The following is a 21,772-nucleotide window of genomic DNA, read 5'->3' as shown; positions in this document are numbered from 1 at the left end:
TACCCCACCCCTACTTTGTATGACACATTGAGGGTGGCTATATTTACTCCACCCCTACTTTGTATGACACATTGAGGGTGGCTATATTTACCCCACCCCTACTTTGTATGACACATTGAGGGTGGCTATATTTACTCCACCCCTACTTTGTATGACACATTGAGGGTGGCTATATTTACCCCACCCCCTACTTTGTATGACACATTGAGGGTGGCTATATTTACCCCACCCCTACTTTGTATGACACATTGAGGGTGGCTATATTTACTCCACCCCTTACTTTGTATGACACATTGAGGGTGGCTATATTTACTCCACCCCTACTTTGTATGACACATTGAGGGTGGCTATATTTACCTCCCCCCCTACTTTGTATGACACATTGAGGGTGGCTATATTTACCCCACCCCTACTTTGTATGACACATTGAGGGTGGCTATATTTACCCCACCCCTACTTTGTATGACACATTGAGGGTGGCTATATTTACCCAACCCCTTACTTTGTATGACACATTGAGGGTGGCTATATTTACTCCACCCCTTACTTTGTATGACACATTGAGGGTGGCTATATTTACCCCACCCCTACTTTGTATGACACATTGAGGGTGGCTATATTTACCCACCCCCTACTTTGTATGACACATTGAGGGTGGCTATATTTACCCACCCCTACTTTGTATGACACATTGAGGGTGGCTATATTTACTCCACCCCTACTTTGTATGACACATTGAGGGTGGCTATATTTACCCCACCCCTACTTTGTATGACACATTGAGGGTGGCTATATTTACCCACCCCTACTTTGTATGACACATTGAGGGTGGCTATATTTACCCCACCCCTACTTTGTATGACACATTGAGGGTGGCTATATTTACCCCACCCCTACTTTGTATGACACATTGAGGGTGGCTATATTTACTCCACCCCTACTTTGTATGACACATTGAGGGTGGCTATATTTACCCCACCCCTACTTTGTATGACACATTGAGGGTGGCTATATTTACCCCACCCCTACTTTGTATGACACATTGAGGGTGGCTATATTTACCCCACCCCTACTTTGTATGACACATTGAGGGTGGCTATATTTACCCACCCCCTACTTTGTATGACACATTGAGGGTGGCTATATTTACTCCACCCCTACTTTGTATGACACATTGAGGGTGGCTATATTTACTCCACCCCTACTTTGTATGACACATTGAGGGTGGCTATATTTACCCACCCCTACTTTGTATGACACATTGAGGGTGGCTATATTTACCCCACCCCTACTTTGTATGACACATTGAGGGTGGCTATATTTACCCCACCCCTACTTTGTATGACACATTGAGGGTGGCTATATTTACCCACCCCTACTTTGTATGACACATTGAGGGTGGCTATATTTACTCCACCCCTACTTTGTATGACACATTGAGGGTGGCTATATTTACCCCACCCCTACTTTGTATGACACATTGAGGGTGGCTATATTTACCCACCCTACTTTGTATGACACATTGAGGGTGGCTATATTTACCCCACCCCTACTTTGTATGACACATTGAGGGTGGCTATATTTACCCCACCCCTACTTTGTATGACACATTGAGGGTGGCTATATTTACCCCACCCCCTACTTTGTATGACACATTGAGGGTGGCTATATTTACCCCACCCCTACTTTGTATGACACATTGAGGGTGGCTATATTTACCCAACCCCTACTTTGTATGACACATTGAGGGTGGCTATATTTACCCCACCCCTACTTTGTATGACACATTGAGGGTGGCTATATTTACCCCACCCCTACTTTGTATGACACATTGAGGGTGGCTATATTTACCCACCCCTACTTTGTATGACACATTGAGGGTGGCTATATTTACCCCACCCCTACTTTGTATGACACATTGAGGGTGGCTATATTTACCCCACCCCTACTTTGTATGACACATTGAGGGTGGCTATATTTACCCCACCCCTACTTTGTATGACACATTGAGGGTGGCTATATTTACCCCACCTACTTACTTTGTATGACACATTGAGTGTGGCTATATTTACCTCACCCCTACTTTGTATGAAACATTGAGGGTGGCTATATTTACCCACCCCCTACTTTGTATGACACATTGAGGATGGCTATATTTACTCCAACCCCTACTTTGTATGACACATTAAGTGTGGCTATATTTACCTCACCCCTACTTTGTATGAAACATTGAGGGTGGCTATATTTACCCCACCCCTACTTTGTATGACACATTGAGGGTGGCTATATTTACCCCACCCCTACTTTGTATGACACATTGAGGGTGGCTATATTTACCCCACCCCTACTTTGTATGACACATTGAGGGTGGCTATATTTACCCCACCCTACTTTGTATGACACATTGAGGGTGGCTATATTTACCCCACCCCTACTTTGTATGACACATTGAGGGTGGCTATATTTACTCCCACCCCTACTTTGTATGACACATTGAGGGTGGCTATATTTACCCCACCCCTACTTTGTATGACACATTGAGGGTGGCTATATTTACCCACCCCTACTTTGTATGACACATTGAGGGTGGCTATATTTACCCACCCCTACTTTGTATGACACATTGAGGGTGGCTATATTTACCCCACCCCTACTTTGTATGACACATTGAGGGTGGCTATATTTACCCACCCCTACTTTGTATGACACATTGAGGGTGGCTATATTTACCCCACCCCTACTTTGTATGACACATTGAGGGTGGCTATATTTACCCCACCCCTACTTTGTATGACACATTGAGGGTGGCTATATTTACCCCACCCCTACTTTGTATGACACATTGAGGGTGGCTATATTTACCCCACCCCTACTTTGTATGACACATTGAGGGTGGCTATATTTACCCCACCCCTACTTTGTATGACACATTGAGGGTGGCTATATTTACCCCACCCCTACTTTGTATGACACATTGAGGGTGGCTATATTTACCCCACCCCTACTTTGTATGACACATTGAGGGTGGCTATATTTACCCACCCCTACTTTGTATGACACATTGAGGGTGGCTATATTTACCCCACCCCTACTTTGTATGACACATTGAGGGTGGCTATATTTACCCCACCCCTACTTTGTATGACACATTGAGGGTGGCTATATTTACCCCACCCCTACTTTGTATGACACATTGAGGGTGGCTATATTTACCCCACCCCTACTTTGTATGACACATTGAGGGTGGCTATATTTACCCCACCCCTACTTTGTATGACACATTGAGGGTGGCTATATTTACCCCACCCCTACTTTGTATGACACATTGAGGGTGGCTATATTTACCCCACCCCTACTTTGTATGACACATTGAGGGTGGCTATATTTACCCACCCCTACTTTGTATGACACATTGAGGGTGGCTATATTTACCCCACCCTACTTTGTATGACACATTGAGGGTGGCTATATTTACCCCACCCCTACTTTGTATGACACATTGAGGGTGGCTATTCCCACCCCCTACTTTGTATGACACATTGAGGGTGGCTATATTTACCCCACCCCTACTTTTATGACACATTGAGGGTGGCTATATTTACCCCACCCCTACTTTGTATGACACATTGAGGGTGGCTATATTTACCCCACCCCTACTTTGTATGACACATTGAGGGTGGCTATATTTACCCCACCCCTACTTTGTATGACACATTGAGGGTGGCTATATTTACCCCACCCCTACTTTGTATGACACATTGAGGGTGGCTATATTTACCCCACCCCTACTTTGTATGACACATTGAGGGTGGCTATATTTACCCCACCCCTACTTTGTATGACACATTGAGGGTGGCTATATTTACCCCACCCCTACTTTGTATGACACATTGAGGGTGGCTATATTTACCCCACCCCTACTTTGTATGACACATTGAGGGTGGCTATATTTACCCCACCCCTACTTTGTATGACACATTGAGGGTGGCTATATTTACCCCACCCCTACTTTGTATGACACATTGAGGGTGGCTATATTTACCCCACCCCTACTTTGTATGACACATTGAGGGTGGCTATATTTACCCCACCCCTACTTTGTATGACACATTGAGGGTGGCTATATTTACCCCACCCCTACTTTGTATGACACATTGAGGGTGGCTATATTTACCCAACCCCTACTTTGTATGACACATTGAGGGTGGCTATATTTACCCCACCCCTACTTTGTATGACACATTGAGGGTGGCTATATTTACCCCACCCCTACTTTGTATGACACATTGAGGGTGGCTATATTTACCCCACCCCTACTTTGTATGACACATTGAGGGTGGCTATATTTACCCCACCCCTACTTTGTATGACACATTGAGGGTGGCTATATTTACCCCACCCCTACTTTGTATGACACATTGAGGGTGGCTATATTTACCCCACCCCCTACTTTGTATGACACATTGAGGGTGGCTATATTTACCCCACCCCTACTTTGTATGACACATTGAGGGTGGCTATATTTACCCCACCCCCTACTTTGTATGACACATTGAGGGTGGCTATATTTACCCCACCCCTACTTTGTATGACACATTGAGGGTGGCTATATTTACCCCACCCCTACTTTGTATGACACATTGAGGGTGGCTATATTTACCCACCCCTACTTTGTATGACACATTGAGGGTGGCTATATTTACCCCACCCCTACTTTGTATGACACATTGAGGGTGGCTATATTTACCCCACCCCTACTTTGTATGACACATTGAGGGTGGCTATATTTACCCCACCCCTACTTTGTATGACACATTGAGGGTGGCTATATTTACCCCACCCCTACTTTGTATGACACATTGAGGGTGGCTATATTTACCCCACCCCTACTTTGTATGACACATTGAGGGTGGCTATATTTACCCCACCCCTACTTTGTATGACACATTGAGGGTGGCTATATTTACCCCACCCCTACTTTGTATGACACATTGAGGGTGGCTATATTTACCCCACCCCTACTTTGTATGACACATTGAGGGTGGCTATATTTACCCCACCCCTACTTTGTATGACACATTGAGGGTGGCTATATTTACCCCACCCCTACTTTGTATGACACATTGAGGGTGGCTATATTTACCCCACCCCTACTTTGTATGACACATTGAGGGTGGCTATATTTACCCCACCCCTACTTTGTATGACACATTGAGGGTGGCTATATTTACCCCACCCCTACTTTGTATGACACATTGAGGGTGGCTATATTTACCCCACCCCTACTTTGTATGACACATTGAGGGTGGCTATATTTACCCCACCCCTACTTTGTATGACACATTGAGGGTGGCTATATTTACCCCACCCCTACTTTGTATGACACATTGAGGGTGGCTATATTTACCACCCCTACTTTGTATGACACATTGAGGGTGGCTATATTTACCCCACCCCTACTTTGTATGACACATTGAGGGTGGCTATATTTACCCCACCCCTACTTTGTATGACACATTGAGGGTGGCTATATTTACCCCCCCCTACTTTGTATGACACATTGAGGGTGGCTATATTTACCCCACCCCTACTTTGTATGACACATTGAGGGTGGCTATATTTACCCCACCCCTACTTTGTATGACACATTGAGGGTGGCTATATTTACCCCACCCCTACTTTGTATGACACATTGAGGGTGGCTATATTTACCCCACCCCTACTTTGTATGACACATTGAGGGTGGCTATATTTACCACCCCTACTTTGTATGACACATTGAGGGTGGCTATATTTACCCCACCCCTACTTTGTATGACACATTGAGGGTGGCTATATTTACCCCACCCCTACTTTGTATGACACATTGAGGGTGGCTATATTTACCCACCCCTACTTTGTATGACACATTGAGGGTGGCTATATTTACCCCACCCCTACTTTGTATGACACATTGAGGGTGGCTATATTTACCCCACCCCTACTTTGTATGACACATTGAGGGTGGCTATATTTACCCCACCCCTACTTTGTATGACACATTGAGGGTGGCTATATTTACCCCACCCCTACTTTGTATGACACATTGAGGGTGGCTATATTTACCCCACCCCTACTTTGTATGACACATTGAGGGTGGCTATATTTACCCACCCCTACTTTGTATGACACATTGAGGGTGGCTATATTTACCCCACCCCTACTTTGTATGACACATTGAGGGTGGCTATATTTACCCCCTACTTTGTATGACACATTGAGGGTGGCTATATTTACCACACCCCTACTTTGTATGACACATTGAGGGTGGCTATATTTACCCCACCCCTACTTTGTATGACACATTGAGGGTGGCTATATTTACCCCACCCCTACTTTGTATGACACATTGAGGGTGGCTATATTTACCCCACCCCTACTTTGTATGACACATTGAGGGTGGCTATATTTACCCCACCCCTACTTTGTATGACACATTGAGGGTGGCTATATTTACCCCACCCCCTACTTTGTATGACACATTGAGGGTGGCTATATTTACCCCACCCCTACTTTGTATGACACATTGAGGGTGGCTATATTTACCCCACCCCTACTTTGTATGACACATTGAGGGTGGCTATATTTACCCCACCCCTACTTTGTATGACACATTGAGGGTGGCTATATTTACCCCACCCCTACTTTGTATGACACATTGAGGGTGGCTATATTTACCCCACCCCTACTTTGTATGACACATTGAGGGTGGCTATATTTACCCCACCCCTACTTTGTATGACACATTGAGGGTGGCTATATTTACCCCACCCCTACTTTGTATGACACATTGAGGGTGGCTATATTTACCCACCCCCTACTTTGTATGACACATTGAGGGTGGCTATATTTACCCCACCCCTACTTTGTATGACACATTGAGGGTGGCTATATTTACCCCACCCCTACTTTGTATGACACATTGAGGGTGGCTATATTTACCCCACCCCTACTTTGTATGACACATTGAGGGTGGCTATATTTACCCCACCCCTACTTTGTATGACACATTGAGGGTGGCTATATTTACCCCACCCCTACTTTGTATGACACATTGAGGGTGGCTATATTTACCCCACCCCTACTTTGTATGACACATTGAGGGTGGCTATATTTACCCCACCCCTACTTTGTATGACACATTGAGGGTGGCTATATTTACCCCACCCCTACTTTGTATGACACATTGAGGGTGGCTATATTTACCCCACCCCTACTTTGTATGACACATTGAGGGTGGCTATATTTACCCCACCCCTACTTTGTATGACACATTGAGGGTGGCTATATTTACCCCACCCCTACTTTGTATGACACATTGAGGGTGGCTATATTTACCCCACCCCTACTTTGTATGACACATTGAGGGTGGCTATATTTACCCCACCCCTACTTTGTATGACACATTGAGGGTGGCTATATTTACCCCACCCCTACTTTGTATGACACATTGAGGGTGGCTATATTTACCCCACCCCTACTTTGTATGACACATTGAGGGTGGCTATATTTACCCCACCCCTACTTTGTATGACACATTGAGGGTGGCTATATTTACCCCACCCCTACTTTGTATGACACATTGAGGGTGGCTATATTTACCCCACCCCTACTTTGTATGACACATTGAGGGTGGCTATATTTACCCCACCCCTACTTTGTATGACACATTGAGGGTGGCTATATTTACCCCACCCCTACTTTGTATGACACATTGAGGGTGGCTATATTTACCCCACCCCTACTTTGTATGACACATTGAGGGTGGCTATATTTACCCCACCCCTACTTTGTATGACACATTGAGGGTGGCTATATTTACCCCACCCCTACTTTGTATGACACATTGAGGGTGGCTATATTTACCCCACCCCTACTTTGTATGACACATTGAGGGTGGCTATATTTACCCCACCCCTACTTTGTATGACACATTGAGGGTGGCTATATTTACCCCACCCCTACTTTGTATGACACATTGAGGGTGGCTATATTTACCCCACCCCTACTTTGTATGACACATTGAGGGTGGCTATATTTACCCCACCCCTACTTTGTATGACACATTGAGGGTGGCTATATTTACCCACCCCTACTTTGTATGACACATTGAGGGTGGCTATATTTACCCCCCCTACTTTGTATGACACATTGAGGGTGGCTATATTTACCCCACCCCTACTTTGTATGACACATTGAGGGTGGCTATATTTACCCCACCCCTACTTTGTATGACACATTGAGGGTGGCTATATTTACCCCACCCCTACTTTGTATGACACATTGAGGGTGGCTATATTTACCCCACCCCTACTTTGTATGACACATTGAGGGTGGCTATATTTACCCCACCCCTACTTTGTATGACACATTGAGGGTGGCTATATTTACCCCACCCCTACTTTGTATGACACATTGAGGGTGGCTATATTTACCCCACCCCTACTTTGTATGACACATTGAGGGTGGCTATATTTACCCCACCCCTACTTTGTATGACACATTGAGGGTGGCTATATTTACCCCACCCCTACTTTGTATGACACATTGAGGGTGGCTATATTTACCCCACCCCTACTTTGTATGACACATTGAGGGTGGCTATATTTACCCCACCCCTACTTTGTATGACACATTGAGGGTGGCTATATTTACCCACCCCTACTTTGTATGACACATTGAGGGTGGCTATATTTACCCCACCCCTACTTTGTATGACACATTGAGGGTGGCTATATTTACCCCACCCCTACTTTGTATGACACATTGAGGGTGGCTATATTTACCCCACCCCTACTTTGTATGACACATTGAGGGTGGCTATATTTACCCCACCCCTACTTTGTATGACACATTGAGGGTGGCTATATTTACCCCACCCCTACTTTGTATGACACATTGAGGGTGGCTATATTTACCCCACCCCTACTTTGTATGACACATTGAGGGTGGCTATATTTACCCCACCCCTACTTTGTATGACACATTGAGGGTGGCTATATTTACCCCACCCCTACTTTGTATGACACATTGAGGGTGGCTATATTTACCCCACCCCTACTTTGTATGACACATTGAGGGTGGCTATATTTACCCCACCCCTACTTTGTATGACACATTGAGGGTGGCTATATTTACCCCACCCCTACTTTGTATGACACATTGAGGGTGGCTATATTTACCCCACCCCTACTTTGTATGACACATTGAGGGTGGCTATATTTACCCCACCCCTACTTTGTATGACACATTGAGGGTGGCTATATTTACCCCACCCCTACTTTGTATGACACATTGAGGGTGGCTATATTTACCCCACCCCTACTTTGTATGACACATTGAGGGTGGCTATATTTACCCCACCCCTACTTTGTATGACACATTGAGGGTGGCTATATTTACCCCACCCCTACTTTGTATGACACATTGAGGGTGGCTATATTTACCCCACCCCTACTTTGTATGACACATTGAGGGTGGCTATATTTACCCCACCCCTACTTTGTATGACACATTGAGGGTGGCTATATTTACCCCACCCCTACTTTGTATGACACATTGAGGGTGGCTATATTTACCCCACCCCTACTTTGTATGACACATTGAGGGTGGCTATATTTACCCCACCCCTACTTTGTATGACACATTGAGGGTGGCTATATTTACCCCACCCCTACTTTGTATGACACATTGAGGGTGGCTATATTTACCCCACCCCTACTTTGTATGACACATTGAGGGTGGCTATATTTACCCCACCCCTACTTTGTATGACACATTGAGGGTGGCTATATTTACCCCACCCCTACTTTGTATGACACATTGAGGGTGGCTATATTTACCCCACCCCTACTTTGTATGACACATTGAGGGTGGCTATATTTACCCCACCCCTACTTTGTATGACACATTGAGGGTGGCTATATTTACCCCACCCTACTTTGTATGACACATTGAGGGTGGCTATATTTACCCCACCCCTACTTTGTATGACACATTGAGGGTGGCTATATTTACCCCACCCCTACTTTGTATGACACATTGAGGGTGGCTATATTTACCCCACCCCTACTTTGTATGACACATTGAGGGTGGCTATATTTACCCCACCCCTACTTTGTATGACACATTGAGGGTGGCTATATTTACCCCACCCCTACTTTGTATGACACATTGAGGGTGGCTATATTTACCCCACCCCTACTTTGTATGACACATTGAGGGTGGCTATATTTACCCCACCCCTACTTTGTATGACACATTGAGGGTGGCTATATTTACCCCACCCCTACTTTGTATGACACATTGAGGGTGGCTATATTTACCCCACCCCTACTTTGTATGACACATTGAGGGTGGCTATATTTACCCCACCCCTACTTTGTATGACACATTGAGGGTGGCTATATTTACCCCACCCCTACTTTGTATGACACATTGAGGGTGGCTATATTTACCCCACCCCTACTTTGTATGACACATTGAGGGTGGCTATATTTACCCCACCCCTACTTTGTATGACACATTGAGGGTGGCTATATTTACCCCACCCCTACTTTGTATGACACATTGAGGGTGGCTATATTTACCCCACCCCTACTTTGTATGACACATTGAGGGTGGCTATATTTACCCCACCCCTACTTTGTATGACACATTGAGGGTGGCTATATTTACCCCACCCCTACTTTGTATGACACATTGAGGGTGGCTATATTTACCCCACCCCTACTTTGTATGACACATTGAGGGTGGCTATATTTACCCCACCCCTACTTTGTATGACACATTGAGGGTGGCTATATTTACCCCACCCCTACTTTGTATGACACATTGAGGGTGGCTATATTTACCCCACCCCTACTTTGTATGACACATTGAGGGTGGCTATATTTACCCCACCCCTACTTTGTATGACACATTGAGGGTGGCTATATTTACCCCACCCCTACTTTGTATGACACATTGAGGGTGGCTATATTTACCCCACCCCTACTTTGTATGACACATTGAGGGTGGCTATATTTACCCCACCCCTACTTTGTATGACACATTGAGGGTGGCTATATTTACCCCACCCCTACTTTGTATGACACATTGAGGGTGGCTATATTTACCCCACCCCTACTTTGTATGACACATTGAGGGTGGCTATATTCCCACCCCTACTTTGTATGACACATTGAGGGTGGCTATATTTACCCCACCCCTACTTTGTATGACACATTGAGGGTGGCTATATTTACCCCACCCCTACTTTGTATGACACATTGAGGGTGGCTATATTTACCCCACCCCTACTTTGTATGACACATTGAGGGTGGCTATATTTACCCCACCCCTACTTTGTATGACACATTGAGGGTGGCTATATTTACCCCACCCCTACTTTGTATGACACATTGAGGGTGGCTATATTTACCCCACCCCTACTTTGTATGACACATTGAGGGTGGCTATATTTACCCCACCCCTACTTTGTATGACACATTGAGGGTGGCTATATTTACCCCACCCCTACTTTGTATGACACATTGAGGGTGGCTATATTTACCCCACCCCTACTTTGTATGACACATTGAGGGTGGCTATATTTACCCCACCCCTACTTTGTATGACACATTGAGGGTGGCTATATTTACCCCACCCCTACTTTGTATGACACATTGAGGGTGGCTATATTTACCCCACCCCTACTTTGTATGACACATTGAGGGTGGCTATATTTACCCCACCCCTACTTTGTATGACACATTGAGGGTGGCTATATTTACCCCACCCCTACTTTGTATGACACATTGAGGGTGGCTATATTTACCCCACCCCTACTTTGTATGACACATTGAGGGTGGCTATATTTACCCCACCCCTACTTTGTATGACACATTGAGGGTGGCTATATTTACCCCACCCCTACTTTGTATGACACATTGAGGGTGGCTATATTTACCCCACCCCTACTTTGTATGACACATTGAGGGTGGCTATATTTACCCCACCCCTACTTTGTATGACACATTGAGGGTGGCTATATTTACCCCACCCCTACTTTGTATGACACATTGAGGGTGGCTATATTTACCCCACCCCTACTTTGTATGACACATTGAGGGTGGCTATATTTACCCCACCCCTACTTTGTATGACACATTGAGGGTGGCTATATTTACCCCACCCCTACTTTGTATGACACATTGAGGGTGGCTATATTTACCCCACCCCTACTTTGTATGACACATTGAGGGTGGCTATATTTACCCCACCCCTACTTTGTATGACACATTGAGGGTGGCTATATTTACCCCACCCCTACTTTGTATGACACATTGAGGGTGGCTATATTTACCCCACCCCTACTTTGTATGACACATTGAGGGTGGCTATATTTACCCCACCCCTACTTTGTATGACACATTGAGGGTGGCTATATTTACCCCACCCCTACTTTGTATGACACATTGAGGGTGGCTATATTTACCCCACCCCTACTTTGTATGACACATTGAGGGTGGCTATATTTACCCCACCCCTACTTTGTATGACACATTGAGGGTGGCTATATTTACCCCACCCCTACTTTGTATGACACATTGAGGGTGGCTATATTTACCCCACCCCTACTTTGTATGACACATTGAGGGTGGCTATATTTACCCCACCCCTACTTTGTATGACACATTGAGGGTGGCTATATTTACCCCACCCCTACTTTGTATGACACATTGAGGGTGGCTATATTTACCCCACCCCTACTTTGTATGACACATTGAGGGTGGCTATATTTACCCCACCCCTACTTTGTATGACACATTGAGGGTGGCTATATTTACCCCACCCCTACTTTGTATGACACATTGAGGGTGGCTATATTTACCCCACCCCTACTTTGTATGACACATTGAGGGTGGCTATATTTACCCCACCCCTACTTTGTATGACACATTGAGGGTGGCTATATTTACCCCACCCCTACTTTGTATGACACATTGAGGGTGGCTATATTTACCCCACCCCTACTTTGTATGACACATTGAGGGTGGCTATATTTACCCCACCCCTACTTTGTATGACACATTGAGGGTGGCTATATTTACCCCACCCCTACTTTGTATGACACATTGAGGGTGGCTATATTTACCCCACCCCTACTTTGTATGACACATTGAGGGTGGCTATATTTACCCCACCCCTACTTTGTATGACACATTGAGGGTGGCTATATTTACCCCACCCCTACTTTGTATGACACATTGAGGGTGGCTATATTTACCCCACCCCTACTTTGTATGACACATTGAGGGTGGCTATATTTACCCCACCCCTACTTTGTATGACACATTGAGGGTGGCTATATTTACCCCACCCCTACTTTGTATGACACATTGAGGGTGGCTATATTTACCCCACCCCTACTTTGTATGACACATTGAGGGTGGCTATATTTACCCCACCCCTACTTTGTATGACACATTGAGGGTGGCTATATTTACCCCACCCCTACTTTGTATGACACATTGAGGGTGGCTATATTTACCCCACCCCTACTTTGTATGACACATTGAGGGTGGCTATATTTACCCCCCCCTACTTTGTATGACACATTGAGGGTGGCTATATTTACCCCACCCCCTACTTTGTATGACACATTGAGGGTGGCTATATTTACCCCACCCCCAACTTTGTATGACACATTGAGGGTGGCTATATTTACCCCACCCCTACTTTGTATGACACATTGAGGGTGGCTATATTTACCCCACCCCTACTTTGTATGACACATTGAGGGTGGCTATATTTACCCCACCCCTACTTTGTATGACACATTGAGGGTGGCTATATTTACCCCACCCCTACTTTGTATGACACATTGAGGGTGGCTATATTTACCCCACCCCTACTTTGTATGACACATTGAGGGTGGCTATATTTACCCCCCCCTACTTTGTATGACACATTGAGGGTGGCTATATTTACCCCACCCCTACTTTGTATGACACATTGAGGGTGGCTATATTTACCCCACCCCTACTTTGTATGACACATTGAGGGTGGCTATATTTACCCCACCCCTACTTTGTATGACACATTGAGGGTGGCTATATTTACCCCACCCCTACTTTGTATGACACATTGAGGGTGGCTATATTTACCCCACCCCTACTTTGTATGACACATTGAGGGTGGCTATATTTACCCCACCCCTACTTTGTATGACACATTGAGGGTGGCTATATTTACCCCACCCCTACTTTGTATGACACATTGAGGGTGGCTATATTTACCCCACCCCTACTTTGTATGACACATTGAGGGTGGCTATATTTACCCCACCCCTACTTTGTATGACACATTGAGGGTGGCTATATTTACCCCACCCCTACTTTGTATGACACATTGAGGGTGGCTATATTTACCCCACCCCTACTTTGTATGACACATTGAGGGTGGCTATATTTACCCCACCCCTACTTTGTATGACACATTGAGGGTGGCTATATTTACCCACCCCTACTTTGTATGACACATTGAGGGTGGCTATATTTACCCCACCCCTACTTTGTATGACACATTGAGGGTGGCTATATTTACCCCACCCCTACTTTGTATGACACATTGAGGGTGGCTATATTTACCCCACCCCCTACTTTGTATGACACATTGAGGGTGGCTATATTTACCCCACCCCTACTTTGTGACACATTGAGGGTGGCTATATTTACCCCACCCCCTACTTTGTATGACACATTGAGGGTGGCTATATTTACCCCACCCCTACTTTGTATGACACATTGAGGGTGGCTATATTTACCCCACCCCTACTTTGTATGACACATTGAGGGTGGCTATATTTACCCCACCCCTACTTTGTATGACACATTGAGGGTGGCTATATTTACCCCACCCCTACTTTGTATGACACATTGAGGGTGGCTATATTTACCCCACCCCTACTTTGTATGACACATTGAGGGTGGCTATATTTACCCCACCCCTACTTTGTATGACACATTGAGGGTGGCTATATTTCCCACCCCTACTTTGTATGACACATTGAGGGTGGCTATATTTACCCCACCCCTACTTTGTATGACACATTGAGGGTGGCTATATTTACCCCACCCCTACTTTGTATGACACATTGAGGGTGGCTATATTTACCCCACCCCTACTTTGTATGACACATTGAGGGTGGCTATATTTACCCCACCCCTACTTTGTATGACACATTGAGGGTGGCTATATTTACCCCACCCCTACTTTGTATGACACATTGAGGGTGGCTATATTTACCCCACCCCTACTTTGTATGACACATTGAGGGTGGCTATATTTACCCCACCCCTACTTTGTATGACACATTGAGGGTGGCTATATTTACCCCACCCCTACTTTGTATGACACATTGAGGGTGGCTATATTTACCCCACCCCTACTTTGTATGACACATTGAGGGTGGCTATATTTACCCCACCCCTACTTTGTATGACACATTGAGGGTGGCTATATTTACCTCAACCCCTACTTTGTATGACACATTAAGTGTGGCTATATTTACCTCACACCCTACTTTGTGTGACACATTGAAGGTGGCTATATTTACCTCACCCCTACTTTGTATGACACATTGAGGGTGGCTATATTTACTTCACCCCTACTTTGTATGACACATTGAGGGTGGCTATATTTACCTCACCCCTACTTTGTATGACACATTGAGGGTGGCTATATTTACCCCACCCCTACTTTTATGACACATTGAGGGTGGCTATATTTACCCCACCCCTACTTTGTATGACACATTGAGGGTGGCTATATTTACCCCACCCCTACTTTTTATGACACATTGAGGGTGGCTATATTTACCTCACCCCTACTTTGTATGACACATTGAGGGTGGCTATATTTACCTCACCCCTACTTTGTATGACACATTGAGGGTGGCTATATTTACCCCACCCCTACTTTTATGACACATTGAGGGTGGCTATATTTACCCCACCCCTACTTTGTATGACACATTGAGGGTGGCTAAATTTACCCCACCCAATACTTTGTATGACACATTAAGGGTGACTATATTTACCCCACCCCTATTTTGTATGACACATTGAAGTTGGCTATATTTACCCCACCCCCTCATTTGTATGACACATTGAGGGTGGCTATATTTACCCCACCCCTACTTTGTATGACACATTGAGGGTGGCTATATTTACCCCACCCCATACTTTGTATGACACATTGAGGGTGGCTATATTTACCCCACCCCCTATTTTGTATGACACATTGAGGGTGGCTATATTTACCTCAACCCCTACTTTGTATGACACATTAAGTGTGGCTATATTTACCTCACACCCTACTTTGTGACACATTGAAGTTGGCTATATTTACCTCACCCCCTACTTTGTATGACACATTGAGGGTGGCTATATTTACCTCACCCCTACTTTGTATGACACATTGAGGGTGGCTATATTTACCCCACCCCCTACTTTGTGTGACACATTGAAGGTGGCTATATTTACCCCATCCCCTACTTTGTATGACACATTGAGGGTGGCTATATTTACCGCACCCCTACTTTTTATGACACATTGAAGGTGGCTATATTTACCCCACCCCTACTTTGTATGACACATTGAGGGTGGCTATATTTTCCCCACCCCCTACTTTGTATGACACATTGAGGGTAACTATATTTCCCCACCCCTACTTTGTAAGACACATTTAAGGTGGCTATATTTACCCCACCCCCTACTTTGTGTGAGACATTGACGGTGGCTGTATTTACCCCACCCCCTACTTTGTATGACACATTGAGGGTAACTATATTTACCCCACCCCTACTTTGTGTGACCTATTGAAGGTAGCTATATTTACCCCACCCCTACTTTGTGTGACACATTGAAGGTGGCTATATTTACCCCTGCCCCTACTTTGTATGACACATTGAGGGTGGCTATATTTAACTCGCCCCCTACTTTGTGCGACACATTGAAGGTGGCTAAATTTACCCCACCCCTACTTTTTTATGACACATTGAGGGTGGCTATATTTACCACACCCTACTTTGTATGACACATTGAGGGTGGCTATATTTACTACACCCCTACTTTGTATGACACATTGACGGTGGCTATATTTACCCCACACCTACTTTGTATGACACATTGAGGGTGGCTATATTTACCCCAACCCCTACTTTAATCGACATTCAAGTTCTATATATAGTGCGGAAACTGTGCGATAATGGTCTTTATGGATGTGAAACCGTTCTATTAAAACAGAATACAAATAACCAACTCAATACTTGCATGTAAGCTATAAAAGTTGCTTGTGTATATACCTACGAATAAAAAATTCTGACGTTTCGAAAAGAAACATTTTGTGATTAGGAGAAGAATTTTGACACAAGTTTATTATGACTGTGCAATGACTTTACATAAAGCTTTGAGGAGCAATTGACGATATGACGTCAATACAAGCCGCTGACATATTTCTGCTCCCACGCACCGGATGCCCTAGCTGTAGCATTTCAACTCATTTTTTGTGAAAATATTGAATCAAACAAACAAAAAAACTGTGGCATATTTATTTTCACGGGACAGACAAAGTTTTAAGACCAATATTATTTTTGGGTGGAGTTCCCCTTTAAGTAAATGTGTTTCTCGGATGTGACAGAGAACTTCGTTTATTTTGCAACTAGAATTTTAGTGTTCGTTCTTTTCCATGGTTATTCAGTCATATTCGTATAAGTTTTTGAGGTAAACGCCAAATTTGTTTCCGAAAATCCTTTGGTACGACGATTGCAAATCTACTTTCTTTTCACCTTTGAAATGATTTAAAATTTTGCAAACTCACATCAAAGCTAACCACTTTGGATCAAATCAAATCCAAATCATCTATTTCAATCGCTTTTTCGTGTAGCATTTTCTAATCGCGTTTGTTTTCTTCTCTTTTATAAACAGTTGTTTAAAGACTACGGAGTAGAGGATGCTGGGCTATCAGAACAGGACAGAATCTGGGTGAAAGGCTGGTTTGCAGTCTTTTTGAGCTTTCGTGTATCATCAACTGATGTAAACTGGATGTCAGAACAAGGTATGGTGGAAATATTGAGTTGTATGTACTGTATAGATTAGTATGTATTGTATAATTTGAATGTGAGCTATTTTCCATCCATCAACTAGAGGCCTAAACGTGATGTTTGAAATCATGAAAACATACGGGAACACGTTTCTCCAACATTGGTGGCGTGATGTGTTTAAAGTCGTGTTTCGAATTTTCGACAACATGAAACTACCAGACAGACAGATGGATTGGCAGGAGGTTAGAAAACTGTCATTATTGTACTCTTATTTTATGGCAAGCGTCACTTCCGGCGAAATATCGCGCTTTGATTGGCTCAGAAACATTTTTGCTGGTCCATTATTCTCCGAAAGGTGAGTTGCAAAAAGTCGTTATTGTGGTCTTATTGTCTATGATTGCCAGAAACACGCATTATATCGCAAAAAGTCAACTTACGTACACGACTATTCAGTTCCACATGGAATAATATTCATTTCATGTGTTCATGTCTATCCACTTTCATTCCTCATTCACTCATCCATTTCAATTGTGTATCCACTCCATTGAACTAAAATACATGGAACGCTACCTGTAATAGAAAACCGTAGTATTTTTTTGAAGCCAAATTTTACACCCAGACACACGTGTGTAGTTCAATCAATTTTCACTCCACGAGAGAACTCGAAACACTAAACACGCGTGTCTGGGTGTAAGATTTGGCTTCAATTTTTTGCTTCATGTAGCGTTCCATGTATTTTAGTTCAATGATCCCCTCATATCTTCCTCTATTTCTTATTCAATTCTATCCACTTTCATTCTACAGTCACTTCATTCTGTATATCTACTCGTATTCACTTCATTCTCTATCCATTCTTATCCTCTTGCATTCCCTATTCACACCGATTGCATTTTGTGTAACCGATTTGTACCAGTATGGAAGGTTTGAAACACTCGTTTGTGAAAGTTACCCACCTGTAAAGAATGCTGTTGCCTTTAAATCAGGATGGAGTAATGTTAAACTGCGGGAAGATCGTTTCCTTTATATAGAATAAAGTCCGTGTATACGGTGTTGTATTTCCTCGTCATAAAATTAGACATCAGCTGTTTTTAAATATGTGATGTTTTTTTATAGAAATCAGAATGGATGACAACAACTTGTAATCACGCTCTACATGCTATCATCGATGTTTTTACTCAGTATTTTGATATTCTTGCTGAAATTCTTCTCGATGATATGTATGGCCATCTAGAGTGGTGTGTCAAAAAGGTAAGCTTGAAATTACGCAACGTGTTTGTGCTTGGCATTTGCCTTGGTGATTGGTTCGTTGTGTCAGAGTTTGTGATTGGTTTGAAGTATGAGAGTGTGTGATTGGTTTGAACTATGAGAGTTTGTGATTGGTTTGGTTTAAGGTACATTAGTATAAAAGAAGTATCAGAGTTTCTTACAGGTTCGACTGTAAATGCTTTGTAACACCATGTCTTGCTTTGCTCGTTCATTCAATACTTGTCTTTAGATAACGAGCAGTTAGCGAGGTCTGGTACCAATTGTTTGGAAAATCTTGTCATATCCAATGGCAACACGTTCTCCGAAAACGTTTGGGAAAAGACATGTCAATGTGTAAAGACGATATTTGAATCAACCGTATCTCATGAACTATTGAAATGGAAACCCGCTGACCAACAAGTAATGAGTCTACCCACACCCAATGTCACTCCTGCGTCATCACCACTCAAGGTAAGTTACACTTAGGGCCTGATTTTATGGAGGGAGTTGGCCCGAATAGCGAGCTAGCCAGATGAATTCAAGGGATTGAGAAGAGCCAAAACTTCAAGGTTTAAAATTACAATTGTTTGCGAAGCACCACACGTCATTTCGGTTGTAATTCTCAAGTTATGGCAAATTGGTTGTTTTAATTTTAAATGTTTTGCGTATTTATCAAATTAGAATATTGTGAAATTGCTTAAGAAGATTTATCTGATGATAAGTATTGAATCGTTTCCATTTGCCAAAATGATTTAACGCTTGGCTGAATCCCGGCTACCGGGATCGTGTAATCCGCCCTTAGTATTTTTTATGATGTTTTAAAGCTCGAAACTCTAACATTATAGACAAACTTTCATAAATACTTTGTTTTGTTTTATTTATTTATTACCCTTAAAATTGACGTATATTGTAGATAATGTCACCTGTTGACCTGGAGGATGATATCGTGCCCAAATATCCGAAAGGTAAATAAAAAGTTTGTGAATTCTTTCAAAGGAAAATTTTTGCTTCAATTGTCTTCAGGATTATAAGATTGGAAAATATTTCATGGTAAGCTAAAGCTCACACATTAAAAAAGCTCATTTGAACCAAAAACTCATATGAAGCAAAAGTTCGCATATTGCAATATAGCTCGTGTGAATCTTTAACTCGCATGGACCAACAACTTGCATTCTTTGAGTAACAAGTGAAAATTTTTCCGTATTATTTTTCAGATGAAGACGAACAAGATGGTCAGCAATCGTCAAAAAGTCTGAATGAAACGGAGGAGGAAATGCCTCAAGAAACAGTTGAAGAAACCAAAGAACAAGACAGCATTAGTTTACATAGTACGCCTAGTTTACGATTTGAATCTGTCGAAGAACACGAACCAGGTAACTATGTGTTTGAAATCAATTGAGATTAATAATTTGTTGTCACAGCCTGCTGCCATTTACGTGTTTAATTTACTTTGGTTTATTGGAAAGGCGTAGCAAAACGTATAATTGATTTATGCGTTTGAAAATCCTCTAGTAAGATAAATTAGCCCTTTATTTGGCATATTTTTGCCGACAAATGAAAAAAGCGTCTGAGCGTGAATACGGAAATGTTCAACCAACACCCGAGTGACATTTTTAATTTTTTCATGTATGTACTTTAACGTCGTAAAATCATCTCATTATTTTAGTTGTGCAGACTGAGAGGATGCTGTTCAATTCATTGATCGTTAAGTGTGTCATTCAATTGGAACTTATCCAAATGATCGGCATTATCGTCTTTTTCCCAAGCACCAGCAAGCGAGAAGATGAAGATACTATGGCTGAATTACAGGTCAGTTGTAATTACGGTCATTGTAGGTAATACTGAGATAAATTGCTTTGTCGTAATGTTTTTGTACCAGAGTTCCCCTTGGTGACATAACAAAGCTCTTAGCTGAAGCACAGAATATGTAATATACAGAAAGGTCACTTATGTCGGAACCTTTGATGTTTTTGTCCTGAAGCATATTGTGCCGCGCATATCGACTGCCATTATTCCGGCAAGATATTTAGGGCTTTTTACTTGTTTCCAAACACTAAAATGAACCGACGTCATTTCTTATATTGAAATATTTTTAATTTCATTGTAGTGGTTGGAAACAAATGAAAAACCCTAAATATATCTTGCTGGAATAATAGCGGCCATGAGGAGTCAGTGCACACTTGAGTGGCTCTTCTGTATAATTATTATTCTGTGGTTGTAGGGGTGGGTTGGTCACAAAGTCATATATGCATCTCTTAATCTGTAGAGAACAATTGATTTCACTGGAAGTTAATACAGCAAAACATGATTATGTGAACCTCCCTATTTATCGACTTCACAACTGGTTCCTCCTTCTTTAGACACGTAAAAATTTCAATAACTATCCTCAAGAGACTTTAT

General features: G+C 43.2%; 1 protein-coding gene and 1 pseudogene across 2 annotated transcripts in view; both read left to right on the top strand.

Moving 5' to 3' along the window:
- Positions 1-19,786, top strand: part of LOC124451102 — a 54,728-nt pseudogene extending 34,942 nt beyond the window's left edge.
- The window catches only part of LOC124451199 (brefeldin A-inhibited guanine nucleotide-exchange protein 1-like), a 93,237-nt gene that overhangs the window by 54,572 nt on the left and 16,893 nt on the right, over positions 1-21,772 (top strand). The gene's annotated exons all lie outside the window — the stretch shown is intronic.

The sequence above is a fragment of the Xenia sp. Carnegie-2017 genome, unplaced genomic scaffold, assembly GCF_021976095.1.
Source record: "Xenia sp. Carnegie-2017 unplaced genomic scaffold, XeniaSp_v1 HiC_scaffold_24, whole genome shotgun sequence".
In the NCBI taxonomy this organism is placed as follows: Eukaryota; Metazoa; Cnidaria; class Anthozoa; order Malacalcyonacea; family Xeniidae; genus Xenia; species Xenia sp. Carnegie-2017.
This window is presented reverse-complemented; position numbering and strand designations above follow the sequence as displayed.